The sequence below is a fragment of the Ictidomys tridecemlineatus genome, chromosome Y (genome assembly GCF_052094955.1).
Source record: "Ictidomys tridecemlineatus isolate mIctTri1 chromosome Y, mIctTri1.hap1, whole genome shotgun sequence".
Taxonomy (NCBI): domain Eukaryota; kingdom Metazoa; phylum Chordata; class Mammalia; order Rodentia; family Sciuridae; genus Ictidomys; species Ictidomys tridecemlineatus.
The window spans coordinates 18,147,106-18,165,008 of NC_135494.1; the positions used below are offsets into that span (position 1 = coordinate 18,147,106).

At 47.9% G+C, this 17,903-nt stretch overlaps 1 long non-coding RNA gene across 4 annotated transcripts; it reads right to left on the reverse strand.

The window, feature by feature from the left end:
- Nucleotides 1–1,019: 1,019 nt before the first annotated feature.
- Nucleotides 1,020–17,153, reverse strand: LOC144372073 (uncharacterized). Of its 4 annotated transcripts, none has more exons than XR_013432121.1 (6): nt 16,993–17,153; nt 14,820–14,906; nt 13,519–13,618; nt 4,825–5,038; nt 2,732–2,900; nt 1,020–2,087 (listed from the first exon to the last, which is right to left on the reverse strand). It is a non-coding gene; the product is annotated as an uncharacterized LOC144372073 (long non-coding RNA). The 4 variants fall into 4 exon arrangements; XR_013432120.1 differs by having other exon boundaries at nt 14,831–14,906; nt 16,993–17,149; XR_013432123.1 differs by lacking the exons at nt 14,820–14,906; nt 16,993–17,153 and adding an exon at nt 14,749–14,765.
- Nucleotides 17,154–17,903: the final 750 nt, after the last annotated feature.

Here is a 17,903-nt window from a genome sequence, read left to right on the forward strand (position 1 = left end):
GACGGGAAGTCCCACCCTCCAGGTTTTCATCTTCAATGTAATGAGTGCAGAGGGAGCCAGGAGGGCTCTGTCAGGTAGAGAGGTGGGAGCTGATGGAGCCTCAACTAAGTGCCCAGGACTCTGGGTTCAGAGCTGGTGTTATGTGGAATTGTTGAGGGACGTGAAGAAAACCCAGCTCACTGTACGCAGAGACAGCAGATGCCCTCACGTGGTCAGGCTGCTGTGCTTCTCAGAGCCCCAAGATGTTCCACAGGTGTGGGGGTGGGGAACGCACGTGCCAGCCCAGGCTGCTCCTGAGCACCTCTACCTGGATTCGAAGCACGTGACTCTGCATCAGCATCCTCACATCAATGTATCCTGGCCCCCCACCCCAAAAGTTCTCTCAGAGACACTGAAGTTCAACTGGCTCTGGATTTGCCCTTTTCTCTGGGATTCTGGGGGCCCATTAATTAGGAGGTCACAACAATTCTCAGCACACAGGCTGAGCCTACTGAGATCCCAGGAGTATCCAGGCATTGCTTCTATTTATAGTCCATCATGACCCACGACACTGTGGACACGTATTGCACTCACTAAAGAAACCACCAGGCCCAGGGCCTTCGTGCCACTGGCCTGCAGAGATATGGAGGAGCAGGCAACCTATAGGCTGCGTGGAACCAAAGACCCTAGATCCTGATATCTGAGCTGGACACTCAGCTCATGTGCACACAGTCACCACTGTCACTGAGAGTGCAATTGAAACACCCGTAGAGTTAGCAGTGGACCTGGTATGCCCACGAGTGAGGGTGATCTGCATTTCTTGAAAATGATCATGTCCAGAGAAAGGCAAATTTTGTAGGATTTCACTTATCTCAGATTCTCAATTATCAGGTTCATAAAAAGTAAATACCATGTTCTTTTCCTGGGCCTCAAGGGCACTAGAATTCAGCATTGATGGCAAGAGTATGTCCACGTGAGTTCTGGAGATGCATGGTGGTGACGCATATACACCAACATGAACATGCTTAATGCCACTCAACTGTGTACTCCAAAATGGTTTAATTACAAAACGGATGTTTGGTGTCAATTACCACAATGTAAACACTTGGGAGACTGCTGATTGACTTATCTTAGCATAGTTTGTGTTGTATTGGCACTGGGTAATTCATAGCACAGATTTTATTTCTCAAACTTGGGAGGCTGGAAGACCAAGACCGGGGGCCAACTTGTAAGAACGTTCTTGTTGTGTCCTCCTGGGGAAGCAGGTGAAAGAGGGACAAGGGCTGATTTGAGAAGCCCTTTCCCAGGGAAGGAGAATCCATGGCCTAAGCACGTCTTCAAGTTCCCACCCACTAACACATCATAATGCAGAGACAGAATAGAATGACAGCCCATGCTCCCCAGAACATCCCAACTTTTGGCATGAGTCCATTTCTGCAACAAGTCATGATTTTGGATAAGACAAGAGTTAAGCTGAACACATGGGGAGCGGGCTCCCTTCTCGTCTGCTGCTTGCAGTGTTGCAGGTGGCCTTACAAGCCATCACTGAGGTTCTGCACAACAGCTCCGACTTCCCCCCATCACATCCCCATGAGGCTGACTCACACACAAGTCCTGAACACTCCCAAGCCCAGAAACCAGAAATGTTACAAGAAATCCAAGGGAGATTTGTTCAAAGTCAGCCCAAAACACCTGTCCACACAGGCTCAAGTCTCTTACAAAAGTGCCCGAGTATTTGCATTTAAACCCTGCATATCTTCTTCCTGTAGCACTTCCATTATCTCCAGATGACTTCTGACACCTAATACAATGAAAGGGCAGTGTGATTCTCTGTAACACTGTAAGATCCAGGAAACAATGAGGAGAGAAGTATCTGTCCAGAGAGACACAACTCCTTTCCTAATAGTTTGGATTTACAGCTGGTGGGGATCATGGATGCAGAAGAATGGGTGCAGGGCCAACTGCACTTTCTTGCTTTGCATTGAGGGGAGGAAACACTGCAGCCAGAATGAGGGCTTCTAGGAGCTGATATCCTTCAATTCAACATCTGGACACATCTGACCTTCAGGCTGGAAGACTTTCTAGCAGGGGATCCAAGGACTTGCCTACTGTGGAAGGAATCCAAAAGAATAACATACTTTAAAGGACATCAAAGAGGTTCAGGAGGGAGGGAGCCAACCCAATTGTCTAGACCACTTTTAGAGGTCAGGGGGTGGGTTCCAATGCAAAACACCGCAGTCTCATGGAGAATTCTGCAGTGTGTTGGTGATTAAGGAGAATGTGTGAATCCAGGGGTCACTAGGTCCTCTCAGCCATAAGGAGGGAACCTGCCATAAAGGAACTAAGACAAGGGTGCGAGGAATGCTCACTGGGGGGAGATCTGAAGGAAGGAAAGTGTACTCATTAGAAAAGTGTCCCCTGAAAAATCTTAGCCAGCCAAAAGTCGTGCGAACTTGTGTGGAAAAAGAGTCTTTGCACAGTGATGAAGCTAAGAGCTCACATGATGGAACACGGCATCAACTGGGACCAAATCCAATTTCTGATATTCTTGTAGGAAGAGGAAAGTCTGGAACCAGAGACCAGGGAGACTTGGGGATACAGCCTAAGTGAGGATGGAGTCAGGAGGGGATGCCCATATGGGAACCACAGATCGTGGGCAGCAGTAGGAGAGTGGGAAGGGCTGGGAGAGTTGGGGGGACAGTCCCCTTGAAACTTGGGAGGGGTTATGGAACAGGGACAGCCCAACACCTACTGTGATGAGCCTCTGGAGCTCAACGGAAGACACATCCTCTGTTGTCGGCCACCCAGTTGACAGAGTTTGGTTGCAGCAGCCTAGGACCCAGCTGAAGGTCTGAGTTGTTGGCCATGCAGGTTGGATCTGGACCACAGACACCCTCATCAGAGACTGTAGGGTCTCAGCCCTGAGGCAAGACAAGCACCAAGTCAGGCCAGGTGGGGAAACGGCTAGGCACACACTCTGGGGGCTGGTGCCTGTGTTACTGGGAGCACTTCTGATCCCAATTCCCTGATCTGCTGCCAACACAGGCTACAGAGGAGGGTACAGGGACATAGACCACGAATCTGCCCCACTCAGTGGGCCCAGGCCAACACCACACCCAGCAGCCTCATGCCATACCCAGTGAGTCTCGAAGCGGCACCCTCTTCCCATCCTGAGAGCTCTTCCCTTCCTCATGTGCCACTAGCTCCCTACTGTCTCTGGCAATATCTACTCTGTGAGATGACAACATCCATGGGTACTGCTCTCTCATCCCAGGACAGTGTGGTCCCACACACCCTGGTGAAATGGGCCACCTGGAAGCTGGACCTGGAGGTTGTTGAGGCTGAATGGCAGGTATGGTCCTCTGGCACTTTATTATTTAAGTTAAAAACACAAAAACAAAAACAAAAAACGGGTCTTGGTGCTCAAAAATGTTTGATTTGCATATTCTCATCCCCTAACCCCAATATTTTCATTATTTCCTCACATATGAAATCTTACTAGGAGAAAGTTAATTTCGTATTATACAAAGTTGATTGAAATAACATTGGTATAAATAATCAATCACCATACTTTCAATTTTTGTTCCGCTTTCCTCTTAGAAACCACATGGATACAAGAGAACAGAGGACAGACTCATGGAAATGCTTGAAATGACAAGAAGATCCCACTCAAGCTCAGCATTTAGTCCTGGACAGGGTAAGACCAGGCCACTTTGACATCTGTTCCAAAGAGTCTACCAGACAGAATCCTATGACTGATCCCTGACTGAGCCATAGGAACTGGCTAGAAAAGCCTTGACATCCTCAATACATTCTTCACTTCAGAATACTTGACAACCATTGATATCCATCTCTCGTTACCTTGTTCCCCAGCCAACCATTCTTCAACAAATTCAAAGGAGCAACGCATGCAAGCACACAGAGAGAGGTGTTCACTACACACATCCATGTGTGAAAAAGACAACTGGTATTTCTTGTTTGGGTTATTTCAAATGAAATCCCTTCTGCATGACCTCCACAAACCAAAGGAAAATATTTGTGAAATTCCCACATAGAAGAGAAGATACACTTGCCAAGGAGGCAGTGCCAAGAATTTTGACAATCCAAATGTAGAGTGTGTGTTTAGGAAGCAGTCACAGTTTCCATGAGAGAGTCCCATGAAATCAATTGGGAAGATCCATGCTCTAGCCCTACCATGCACGTGATGTGACTTGAAAGAGTCATTTAGTCTTAGTAACCATCATCACTAACCACTAAGTCAATGAATAAAGGTCCTCAGGTGTCAAGCGACAAAATGTGGGATGAGCATGGATGAGGATGGGTGGGAGAATCCTCCCCCTCTAACACAATTAGGGAAGGATGTGCTGCCCTCAAGTGGCTGGGGGACCTGGGATCCTGCCACAGAGGGGGATTCCAAACCTCACATCCCCTGACCCAGGCCAGAAGACCAGGTAGAGTCCAAGGACCCTGGGGTGGCCCAATGGCAATAAAGGTCAAAAGGAACTAGGGATCTGCCTGGACCCTCAATCCCCTACTCTGAGCAGGGCTGCATGACGAGGCCAGAGGCCATCCACAGCAATCTGCCTTTATAGGAAAACAGAAACTGCAGGCTGCCTCTGGCTCACTGAATCAGGGTGGTATTTTCATAAAGCAAGACCACTTCCTCACATTTGACCAGCAGCTCATGCGCTGACAGCACAATGGCTGGCTTGACTCAGGCCCTGAGAAATGAAATAGAAAATTCATAGCAAACACATCTTTAGCTCTTCCACATCATCAGGGGGTGCGATTCATTTCCGTCAACAAAGGGGTCTGAAATGGTGTCTAAACATGCTGAGGACTCACCTCTGTGTGAAACTCTTCAGGAAAAAGGGGATCAAATCTCATGAAGCAACTCTTCTCCCTTCTAGCCCATGGGCAATGCAAGGAACCTGCATGATACCAGAGGCTCACTTCTCTCTTCTGATGTCTTCTGGAAATGAATCATTAATGCTTCCTTCAAGGTGAAGCAGAAGCCTGCATTCCCAGCTGCACAGAAGTGTCTGAGGGCACTGTCTCCCTTAAAACCGAAGAAGAAAAACAGGTCATTAAAGAGGCATATGGATTAGAGTACATGTTCAATGATCCATCCTCCCTGGAGCCTTCCACACGCCCATCTTCCACATTCACAGAGCAATGCTTGGCCATTCTCAAAGACCAGGAGACCATGATGCTCATCACCAGGAAGTCATTAAAGGACTCGAACAGAGCAGCATGGATTGCAGAAGGTGGCACACCAAGGATCTTCAGCTCTGCTCCTACAACACAAGACCTTAACTTCAGTATTGACTTTCTGCCACCTACCAAGTACGATATTAGTGTCAAGCACAACATGCAGACATGCAAGTAGCAGGTGACACCCCACATCCATTTACAGAAGTGGGCAACATCTGCATTGGAACAAGAAAGTATCTTATCCTTACTGATAAAAATCATAAGAAACAAAGAATAAAATGGATGCAAGATTTCTCATTTCACTATTACGTAGCTGTTGGAATTCCCTATTAAAAAATACTTCCTCCAAAATAAAAAGTATCTCAGACATGTGTCAACTACTCAATGGATGACATTTTAAAACTATGGCCTTTACTTAATATTTATGTATGCTATAGCCCTGCCTAATGCTCTTTGAGAAAGGAGCACATAGAATTGGATCTTTGAAAACCTCACATTTGCTGATAAATATTACTGCTTATGTCAGGCATGGTGAAGTGAAAAGTGGGACTTTGGATGCTCAAAGAACACAATGTTGTGGGATTGGTGTCCCTGATTCATAGACAGTATGTGGTTTCTATGAAAGCCAGTGAGGGAGCAGGAGTAAGGAAGCTCATTGAACAGATGACCTCAGGGGATACTGGCAAGTAGGCCAAATTGAAGAACATGTTCCAGCTAACAATGGTATTTGGGCTCCTGAGCCCAGACTGGTTGTTAAAAAAGGTGCAGACAGGCAGTGTTCATGTACAAAATGTCTACCATTTAAAGGTGGGTAATTTAAATGACATCTAGTTACACATCTGAAAAAATGGTCTGCCAACTTATGAATTTCACTTTAACAACAACAAGAAAAAAAAAAACAGACAATTGTGGGAGGCCATCCTCGCACGTGATTTGACTTACTTCCCTGGCTGGGTGAGATTTGCTCAAACATAGTTGTGTCAGAGCCATTCCCCACCCTTTCCCAGGTCCGAGGGCTTGTCCATGCAGAGGCGTGCCTGGCCACTGACCTGAAGACCCAATCGTTGCCCTTGACCTTGGGATGCTGCCCCCCTTAACGTTCACTGGATGGGATTTTCCCTTGAATGTTTTATTCCCCAATAAAAGCTTACTCCCTGCATGCTCTCCCTCTCTCCCTAGTCTCTTGTGTAAACCTCGCCACCACATTAGGTGGCTAGAAGTGGGAGCTAGAAGAAGCCGTCTCAGAGCTGTGTGAAAGGTAATGAGAGTCTTGTGTCTTTAATTTAAAACTCACTAGCAATTTCTTATGAACTGAACCTTCTTTCATGAAGCTCGAGCTGGTCGCAAGGCAGAAACAATGAGACATATAAAGATAAAACCTTGTCTTCACCAGGACGCCTAGAAATAGGTTTTATTTGGCTCATGCAAATAGCTTTCAATAGAAATTCTGATTTCTGAATGAACCCATTTAATTTTATAATGCACAGATCACAAGTCTTTCTTTACAGAATATTCTCTTCTTCCTCTTAAAGCCTCACATAGAAAATGTCTCACAGGACATCTGAGGGGAATGACCCAAAGGATGAGAGAATGCCTGGAACCGTTCTCAAATGTGCCCATATAGCCTAAAGTGTAAAGGCATCTAATTGTTATCTAAAACAATTATGAACCTATTTGATCCATTATTAATAAATATCACCACTTTACCACTTGAAGCAAATCACAGAAAATTGGAAACAGATGATCATTGGCTTTGATACCTTTACTTCCATTTCATTACCCAGAGATGATCAACTCTATACTTCAAATGATGCAAATTTATTACAGAATGCCTAAGATCCTGAGGATATATTTTGGCTCAGCCCATGGTATTGCTTCATTATTTTATTATTTTGTAAGTAATAAAATGTAACTTCATGTTGGATAATATATTCAAGTCATGAAAATATCATCCAACATCATTCTTCTCATTAGCCCAATTTCTCTGCATGCTCACTTACTCTTTAGGAATTTTACTAATTATTTGAAGGTTCTAGAGGACCTGTTAGACTCCTAATGGACAAACAATCCAACATACTCCAGGGTATGTAAGGGTGCCATAAGAAAATAAGGTCAGCCTACAGCAATGGGCAGCTGCCTGCCCCAGGGTGGGAGGAGCCCTGGCCATGGCACCAGGGCTGCTGGGCAGCAGAAGCCTCCACAGCCCTGCAGGGAGCCTGGAGCACAGCTCTGCAGAACCATCCTCAGCCCTGGACAGATGCACATGAGTTCCCATCACAGGCTAGAGTGACAGTCCCAGGTGCATGCCTGTCATGCCAGCCACCAGGGAGGCTGAGGAAGAGAAACCTTCGAGGTCAGCCTTGGCAACTTGACCCCGTGGCAGAGGGGAAGAGGTTTACAGGGGTCTCTGAGGGTGTAGCTCAGGTAGGTCACTTGCCTAACAGGCTCAAGGTCCTGGGTTCAATCCCCAGAACCACACATACACCAAAAAGTGACCTTGGAACATGGTTTAAAATGATGGGTCAGGTACACAGAAGGAACAGGAGAGGGTTTTTAAAGCGAGGACTTAAAACAAAATCCACAGGTGCGACAGGAAAACAAAAGGACACAGAGTCAGTGAGACCTGAAATACCTGGGCGGGTCTGTCTTTTAACCCGCCTCCTGCCTCCAGGTCACACTGGGCTCCTCCATTGGCCCTCTTCTCTCCAGGGGGCCTGCGGATGGACCAGGCCACCTCTTCTCCTCTGAGGTCCAAGGCGCAGGCCACACTGCTGAGGCCACCACATCCTGAACAGGACCCTGCAAATCAAAACCCATCAGCTGTGACCAGCAGCTCCGCTGAGGAAAGCCCTTAGGTGAGAACCAGGACAGCGGGGTCGGGCGGTGGGCGCTGTGGGGACCGCCCTGGGCTCCAGGGGACAGGCAACCCGGGGCCGAGGTTCCAGGGCGGCGTCAGAGTCCTCCTGGGGTCCCAACCTCCTGTGGGCGTCTAGACCTGGGCCGCTCCGGGCCAGCTCACCTTCTCCGCTCCTGGATCCCAGGAGCTGGACCCACCACACCAGGAGCTACAGCCCCGCCTCCAGGGCACTACTTCCGGGCTCCTCCCACACCGAGCTGTGGGGGACCAGGCTCCAAGTTCCCGCCCTGGCATAGGCCCCGCCCCCGTCTCCCTGGGGAAGGTGGGGCCCTTGGAGCCCTGCCAGAGGAGCTGTCACCTCAGCTGGTGAGCCAAGGCGGGACAGCAACTAACTAGAGTCCTCACCTGTCCCCAGCTTCCTAGGATTGAGGCCTGTGGCTGCAAAAACGAGATCCAACTATATGCTTTCCTATAAGAGACTCACTTTTACACTCAGAAGTTATAAAAGAAATCTTAATTTTATAAATTAATCCTCTATTTTAATTAACTCCAGAGTTTTAGAACAATTATCCTAGGGGCCACATTCAGGCTTCCAGCTGGCTGGAAGGAAACGGTGATCGTGACCCTGGGCTGGCCTGAGCGAGGGGATCCCCGTTCCTGAGCTTCCTGGGAACTGGAGCAGCACCTTGCCCACTGTCCAGAAGCATCAAGGCATGGTGCAGGCCAGTTTCCCCCACTTCCAGGTGGGAGCAGCCTCAGCCCTCTTTGAAGCCACTCAGGTTCCCATGTCTACTCCTGACCTAGGAGCCAAAGACTGGCAGCCTCAGTGCCCCATGTGCACCCAGCAGTCATGCTGCGACTCCAGAGGCTGTTCTGCCCCAGGCCCCCATGGCCTGTGTTCCAGCTGCTGCTGAGTAACAGTGGTCGCTGTGCTGTGCAGGGGAAGGCTGAGCCCTCCTTCCTTCCTTCCTTCTCACCCCTCCTTTGCTGTTTGATGCCCACCTCCCTGTTCATCTGTCTGGCAGGCTGGGCACTCCCACAGTGGGCACGCCTTTCCTTCTGGCACCTTCCCACTCCATGAGGCAATGCTGCTTACCTGTTTTTTTTTTTTAAATTCCTTTAGAGAAACCTCCTGATTTTTCCAAACCTAAGATGGCCAGAAAGTTCTGTGTCACCAAAGGTTACCTGAGTTGAAGAAGTAAGAACATATCCTCTTGACCTCACACGGGGACCAGCAGTCTCTGGTGGCAGAGGTGCTGTGATTGGGGTGAATGGGCCTCAGGTAGGCCATATCCTATTTATTTTTAGCAATAATATAACAGCATTAAAAGAGAGGAAAAGAATGCATCAAGGAGAGTAACTAAGAACAGAGTAGGGACAAAGAGCATGAGAAGAAGATTAACATTAAACAGGGATGAGAGGTGGGAGGGAAAGGGAGAGAGAAGGGAAATTGCATGGAAATGGAAGGAGACCCTCAGGGTTATACAAAATTACATACAAGAGGAAGTGAGGGGAAAGGGAAAAATAATACAAGGGGGAGAAATGAATTACAGTAGGGGGGTAGAGAGAGGAGAGGGGAGGGGAGGGGAGGGGAGGGGGGATAGTAGAGGATAGGAAAGGCAGCAGAATACAACAGACACGAGTATGGCAATATGTAAATCAATGGAAGTGTAACTGATGTGATTCTGCAATCTGTATACGGGGTAAAAATGGGAGTTCATAACCCACTTGAATCAAAGTGTGAAATATGATATATCAAGAACTATGTAATGTTTTGAACAACCAACAATAAAAATAAAAAAAAGAAAAAAGAATGCATCAAAAAGGCAAAGGGAAGTCCATTTCTAGCACCGCCACACACACGTGCACGTAGCTTCCTTCTACAGGCCAGCGCTTCTTGGTGCTCAGAACTCAAGAGTTAAAATTCGGAGCTTCCCCTCCCCTAAGGGGCTGAGAACCTGATCACTGCAAATTGAACCCTTTGTACAAGAGCTCCAGAACGAGAGAGGTAATTCCTATTTAACCCTGAGAGAAGGCTAAACAATATAGAGCACTAAGTTAGATCTGAAACAGCTCCAGAGTCAGAAAGCCAAGCCTTGGGGAGCCTGAGACACCTGTGTGCTCCCTGCCACGATGACAGCGCCCCCTAGCCTGTCCCAGCCCAGACAGCTCGCTGAACAGTCTGCTGGGCCCCAGTGCAGGACCCTGGAGCTCTCTCCAGGGAGCAGGGGTCTGCCCAGCTTCATCCGCATTTTCAAGGTCTCTTGACACCCACAGGCTACACTCATGTAAGGCTGTGGGCTGGGGCAGCTAGGGCCCTAGGGGACAAAGGGCTCTGAGACAAATACTGTGCTTCCTGCTCTTGGCGCTGCTGCTCCACTGTTCTGTGCTCGCTGGCGTCCTGGAAAGACCCCTCGTGTCTCCTGGGAGCAGAGACATGGCTGAGCCAAGGTGGAGCTGGTAGGCAGGGCAGGTGGGGCTGGAGGTGGATGCTCCTTGGAAAGAGAGGGGAGGGCTGCAGGTGCCACACTCGCTCCCTTCACTCTGTAGGTAGCAGGATGGGTGGTGAGGATGCCCAGTTGGGTCAGTCCTGCCTTTGCCCCTCCAGGTGCTCAGGCAGGGCAGCAACATCCTAAAGTTCACATCTGGCCCCTGACCTTGACCTATGTACACCGCAGCCCATGGTCCATGGCTTTGGAAAGGCCTAGGGCCTCTGGTTTCACTGCCATGGCCTGCTGTCGGTGAGCCAGCCTGTCCCTGGGTCACAACAGCAGGGTGCCCAAACCCACCCTTAGCATCACCAGGGACGCACACGGCAGGATCTCGCCATGTGCAGAGGCAATGCCAGGACAGCCCAAGTCTGGGTAAGGGGCAGGGGCGGCAGCAGCAGGGCTCCTGAGAGGCATGCTCTGATACCAAAGGTCTGCGTGCCCGTGTGCACTACAGTCAAGCGAGAGCCTCAGTCCCTGAGGTTGGGGACAAAGACCCAGGGCCCTTCTTAGTAAGCCAACACACAGAAGAGTGCTCCTAGTTTCATCCACCCCCTGCACCACAGTCAAACCTGACCTTGAGATGGTTAAGGGACTTAAAAGCTAGTATCTGGAGCCACAGAAACTGCCGGAAGCGCTGTGCTGACAGGGCTGCGGGGGTGCCCTGGGCTCCCAGAGGAGCGGCTGGCAGCAGCAGCAAGAGGGAGAACTAGGCCCCATGGGTCCGGCTGGCCCTGACAAAGACCGCTACTGTGCTGCTTCTCCTCACACTGGGAAAAAAACACAATTTTTCTGAGAAAAGATTTGCCAAAAAAGGGCCACGAATATCCAGGAAAGAAAAAAGAGGCAGGGCAGGTAAAGAGAGATTAATCCCCAGGAGCACATTATTAACAGTTACTGAAAGACTCAACACCTGTGTGTGATGACAAGCACCTGTCAGCTCTGGAGAAGGAACAGGGGATATTTAAAGCAAGGCCCTGACCCAGGGGCGGAAGCCACCACTCAGTCTGCTTCCCCTGCTGCTCCCCAACCTGCATCAGGCTCACCGTCTCCTGTCCCCTGTGTGACCTGGAGGAAGGCCCTCTCATCCCTCCAATCGGTTAACATCTGTTTTAAATTCCTCAATCCTCTTCATTTGAACAAATTTCAGGAAATGGCAGCATGTATCTACCTGATGTGCACTGACATTTATTTGGATATAAAATAATTATGATATAGACAATTATAGCCAACACCATTGTGTTTCCCTATAGCCACGGACTATAAATATGGACTAAGTGTTTTATATACTTGATGTCAATTAAACCTCATTACAGCTGGAGGGAATTGACATTGCTATTATCCCCATTTTAAAGAGGCAGCCACTGAAACCCTGAGAGAAGGTTACATGACTACAGGGGATCCAGTGAGAACTGAAAGCTCTGGGATCTCCCCAGGAAAAGGCAAATGAAACCATGGTGAGAAACTGCTGTTCCCTTTTTAAACTGGTCTAAACAGAAAAATCATATCATATGCTGCCAAGAACACGGAATCACTGAAACCCGTGCACAGAGAGGGGGAGAGGGTCAATGGCACAGGCGTTCAGGGAAGCAGCCAGACCAACACCAGATTTAACAGCAAACCCTCTGCTAGGCTGTCCTACTTGAGATGTAGGTAGCCTCACATCCACACACGCAGAAACGTGTATGCAAATATTTAGAGCAGGTTTATTTATAGTTACCCAAACCTAGAAAACCCCAAATGACCACCAACTAGAGGATGATAAACACATGGTGGCATGTCCATGAAATGCAGCAGTAACCATTTAGAATGAACAGGAACAAATCACTAACAAAGGCAACAGCGCGGACGAGCCTCGGATGTATGATGGTCCAAGACGCCAGACTCAGAGGCTGCAGGCCGCAGGCCGCATGAATCCACCTACGGCATCTGGGAAAGGCCAAAGTACTGGGGAAAAAAACTGAGGAGTGCTTCCCCAAGTCCAGAGCTGGGAGCTGACAACAGAGGGACACAAAAGAACCTTTGAGAGCAAAGGGAATATTCTTTGGATTGTGGTGATTGTCACGTGATCGGTACATTTGTCAAAACTCCAGAAACTGCAACCCCCAAATCATAAATTTTACTGCATGCAAGTCAAACCTAAATAAACCTAACATAAAAAAAAAAGTTCATACTGTAGTAACTTGGCCACATCAGTGTTTATAGCAGCTCAATTCACAGTAGCCAAGCTACAGAACCAACCTAGGTGCCCTTCAACAGATGAATGGATGAAGAAAATGTGGTATCTATACACACAAGAGAGCATTACTTAGCCTAAAGAAGAAGGAAACTAGCATTTGCCAATAAATGAATGAAACTGGAGACTATCATGCTAAGTAAAATATGCTAGTCAGTCCCCAAAAACCAAAGGCCAAATGTTCTCTCTGATATGCAGATGCAAACGCACAATAAGGGAAGAGGAGGGGAGAGAAGAAGAAAAGTTCATTGGATTAGACAAAGAGTGTGAGGGGGAGAGAGAGGGGCTGGAAATAGGAAAGACAGCAGAATGAGTGGGACGTCACTTTCCTGTGTTCATATATGAACCCACGACCAGTGGAACTCCACACTATGTACAACCACAAGAATGGGAAGTCCCACACCATGTATGTAGGATATGTCAAAATACATTCTCCTGTCCTATAAAACCAAAAAGAACAAGTAAAAAAAGATTTCCCTGAAGATAGGCCCAGGCATTGGTAAGTCTCATTTGTTCAAAAGTAGCTGAAGGATTTATTACCAAGTCTGTCACTTGAGCTAAGTGGTAAAGAATAGTAAATGATGCTAAGCTTTATTATTTTTCTATTTCTCTTCTGCTCTTTGGCAAAAATAATTAATGGGGGAAAAAGTAACTGACAAGAGACAGCCAAGCAAGGGGGACCCAAGGCAGATGCGACCTGGGGCCAAGTGCCCCGCGGTCACTGCCCGGGAAGCGGGACGCACCTGAGCATGCTCCATGACCTTTGGGTGAGAGACCTCAGTTTCACCAGGAGTTGAGGCTGCCTCCGCATGGTCATCATCTGCTGGAAAACACTGCCTTGCGCTGTCAAACAGAAACAGACCCACAGCTGTCAGCGCTCGGAACGGGTAAGACTATTTGGTAAGACTATTAAGTGACAGGTCAGCACAACTGGTGGTTATAGCAGGCAGGAGGCGCCCACATCCCTCCGGCTGTCAGAAGAGACCTGGCGGTGACAGACACCTGCGGCCTCCCTACAGCACCCCTGGCCACTAGGGCAGATGGCCGCAGCAGCACGCAGGGAAAGGGGGAAGGGCACATGCGGCCCCAGAAAGAAGCACCTACACCCCAAACCCCAACTCCTTCCTGTTCCAAGCAGGAGAGAGCCTGCCACTGGGGCAGCAGCCAGGGTTGGTGTCCTGGACCACACAAGGACGGGAGGGCTGAAGCGTGCGAGGGGGCTCCAGCCATCAGCCCACAGCTCCCCGAGGGAGGGCCCATCTGTGCTGCCCTCCACTCCCTTCCCTGGTGTCCCCTGGCCAACAGACATACTGACGGGTGCTCCATCTTCCTGGAGGGTGGCTGGAGGGTGAGGTGGCATGCATGTCACGATTTCAATGCCTACACGCCCTGACCCTGAAATGGGCCATCTCTGAGGCAGCCGGCTTCACTCACTCTGTACCTGCCACAGCATCAGCTCAGCGTTCAGCGACAGAACTAACGCAGGGCCCCATTTCTCACGATTTTCAACATTATAGTCTTACATGTGCTACCAAAATAACAATCACTGAGATAAAAATGACTAAGATCACATCACCAAATGGCACATCTTAAAACATGGGAATCCAAGTAGAAACTGTCATGCTTACTGGAATATGGCTGCCTTCTCTGAAGCCTCTGCCATTTGTTTCATCTTTAAGGAAAAGGAGGTGCCACGGTTTGGATCTGAGGTGTTCCCCAAAGGCCCACAAATTAAAGGCCTGGTCACCAGCCTGTGGCACTGAGGGAGAAGGTGTGGGACCTTTAAGAGATGGGCCTTATGGGAGGAGGCTAGGACACTGGTCAGTTGAAGATACTGGACCCCAACCCTTCCTCTGAGTCCTGGCAACCATGAGATGAACAGGCCTCCTCTGCCATGTGCTCCCACCATGATGTCACAGGCTCAAAGAAACGGCCAAGCAATCATGGACGGAAACCCGTGAAGCAAAATAAACCTCTTTCTTCTGAAGTTGATTATCTCAGGTACATTGTCACAGTGACGGAAAGCTGACAGAAGGCAGCGCACCACTGCAGTACCTCTTCTGGACACTGAAGGGTCCACTTCAACACCTTTTCATAAGGAGTGCCACCATTCAAGAAGAGCTCGTAAGTCCTGTGAAGGAATAACATACTATGATGGCTGCGCATGGCGGGCATTCCGTAGACACCTGAACCAGAAGTGAAACATTTTTAGCACAAATGTATTCATTCTAATTATGTCTCATTGATGGATGAGAATGACAGTGTTGACCCTTCCATGGGGTGTCATCTCAGCAAAGAGACTCTGTCCCAAGCATCAACACAGAAAATGTATTTATATGAAAATGAGAAAGATTTTTGTTATTAAGATGGGCCTGAGGCTGTAGCTCAGTGGTAGAGCACCTGCCTTGCACACGTGAGGCACTGGGTTCGGTCCTCAGCACCAATAAAAATAAACAAATAAAAATAAAGATGTTTTGACTTGAATGACTTGTTAATAGCAAGTAATTACTGTTTTTAAATGTGTTGAATCAATATTTAAAATTAAGCCATTATGAATTTATATGATTTTTAAAATAAAACAGTAACATAGATCATTGTAAAATGTTGGAATGGGGGCTGGGGGTGTGGCTTGGAGGTAGAACACTTGCCTAGCATGCGTGAGGCACTGGGTTCGATCCTCAGCACCACATAAAATAAAAAATAAAAATATTGTGTCTACCGATAACTAGAAAATAAATATTTAAGAAAAATGTTGGAATGGCATAGACAGGACACGTAAAAAGTGAAAAATTCCTCTGTCCTTCCCCCTACTTCAGTAAGTCTCCTGCCCTGTCTGTCACCCACCCTGCGACTCCCTGTGCCTCACAATACATATCAGAATGCTTTCCTATCGACCGAGCTCCACCTTCTAGGAAATAACTGGGACCTCACTTTGCCAAGGTGGAATTTTGGATGTTTCCTTATTTTTTTCTTCTAAGTATAAGTGAAAACCCTGAACATATTTTTTAAAGAATCATAAGAAACTTGAGTTTCTGTATTCACTCCTGATAATGGGGCGCCCCTCCTGCTCCGGCTAGGATGAAATTAGAAACTAGGGTTCAGTGGTAAGGAGGCTGTGCAGGGCAAGTTATCCAAGTTAATCCTCACCAGGAGCTTGTGGGGTAGAAATTATTTCCCCAGATTAAAGGTGGGGGAATTTGGACACTATGGCGCATACCTCCTGTTATACAGGCAGTGTGGGACCCAGCACCCTGAGTTTCTGTAATGACAAATTTAGAATCTTGATCACCATCCTCCCTACTGCTTGTCCATCTGTAGCCCTCTGTGAATGTCCTGTTTATATCCTAGACTTAGATCTTTATTTTCCCCATTTAAAAATTCAGATGAGCTGGGTGAGGAGGCACATGCCTATGATCCCAGTGACTTGGGAGGCTGAGGCAGATGGATCACAAGTCAAAGCCAGCCTCAGTAACTTAGTGAGGTCCTACGTAACTCAGCGAGACTCTGTCTCAAAATAACAAATAAAAAGGACTGGAGATGTGGCTCAGTGGTTAAGCACCCCTGGGTTCAATCACTGGAACCAATAAATAAATAAATACAAATTCAGATGATCTTTTACTTATTAGTTTTCAAGGGCTCTTTTTACATTAGGGCTAACAACATTCCAACTTTGTGGTATGCATGAGGATATTTTCTTCTAGCTTGCACTGTGCTTTTGAAGTTTAAATTTGCTTACAGGAGGGCTGGGGCTGAGGTAGAGCACTTGCCTAGTAAGTGCGGGGCCCTGGGTTCAGTCCTCAGTACCACATAAAAATAAATAAATAAAGGTATTGTGTCCAACTATAACTAAAAATAAATATTAAAAAAACTGCTATAATTTCAATGTCCTACACAGATTCACAGAGGACCTGGGGACCCTGGACTTAGCTTTTGCACTGTTTTCAGCATGGTGGAATGTGCCAGTACTTCAGGGAACAGTCCCAGCAGGCAGATAGTGCAAGTATATTCTAGAACATGTCCTATGTGTCCTTCTCCCTCTCTGGGTGAGGGTGTGTGTGTTGCTTTCATACACTACTTTATACAACACTAAAATCAACATTAAAAGCCCTCGCCCCAAAAGCTGTTGACATGCCAACAGAACAAACCTGAGTTCCTTGATCCTAAAAAAAGAACTTCTACAAAATCACACAACTGCTAGGAATTCGCAGAGCACTTACTTTGCTGGTATTGGAACGCCACTGGCATCGAAGAGCCTGAGAAACACCCAGCCGCAACTCAACTCTCCTCTCTCACCCGTTGACTAGGAAATAAAACAAGTCTGAGAAACAACATCTGAACGAGTCAAATTATAAGCACATGCAAGCCCCTGAAAGGAACAAGGCCAGTATCCCCGCTTAGGGCTAAGCAGTTCTGCCCCAGAAAATCAAATGAAACGTGGTGGGTCCCGGGTACAGCAGAGGTGGCACTTTAAGTGACCCATCATTAACTACCAGTCCAACATATAGCCACACCTGTAGACAGGCCTTTGTACTAGTGGGGGGGGGGGGTGAGGTTCTTTGCCTCACCTCTGTTGGCCCCAAAATTTTAGCTAAACGACCATCACAGGGAGGAGGATACACCAGCTCCTTTTGGAAAAATTGTACCACCAATAACACCATCAGCAAAAATACCCCGGCACTACCACAAGTTGCTGCACCAACAGATAGTTCACAATGCATAAATGTGATACATAGTCGAGGCAAGTTCTGTCAGCAGTTCAGTGATAGCTATTGTAACAATAGCAACAGAGTCTTGGGGTGGTGACAGAGGGGCTCTGGAAGCAAGGGGGACACAGGAGTACCCTGTACTTGCTGGGAACTTAAACTACACTAAAAATCAAAGTCTTAAAATATTCCCGTGTGGAATATGTGGAGAGGCCTGTCTTTGCTGCACGACACCAACTATTGCCATTAGAGTCTAAATTCTGCCCATATCATTGAGGCTGTTATCATGGTCACCTGCTGGGGCTGAGCTGAAGGAAAGAGTCAGGGTGCAGAGGAGCCCCCTGGATCCTTCCACAAACCCTCCCCGTTGCCCTGGGAACCTGGCTGCCTCTGAGGCAACAGGAGAAGCAGCTGGGGCAGCCCAG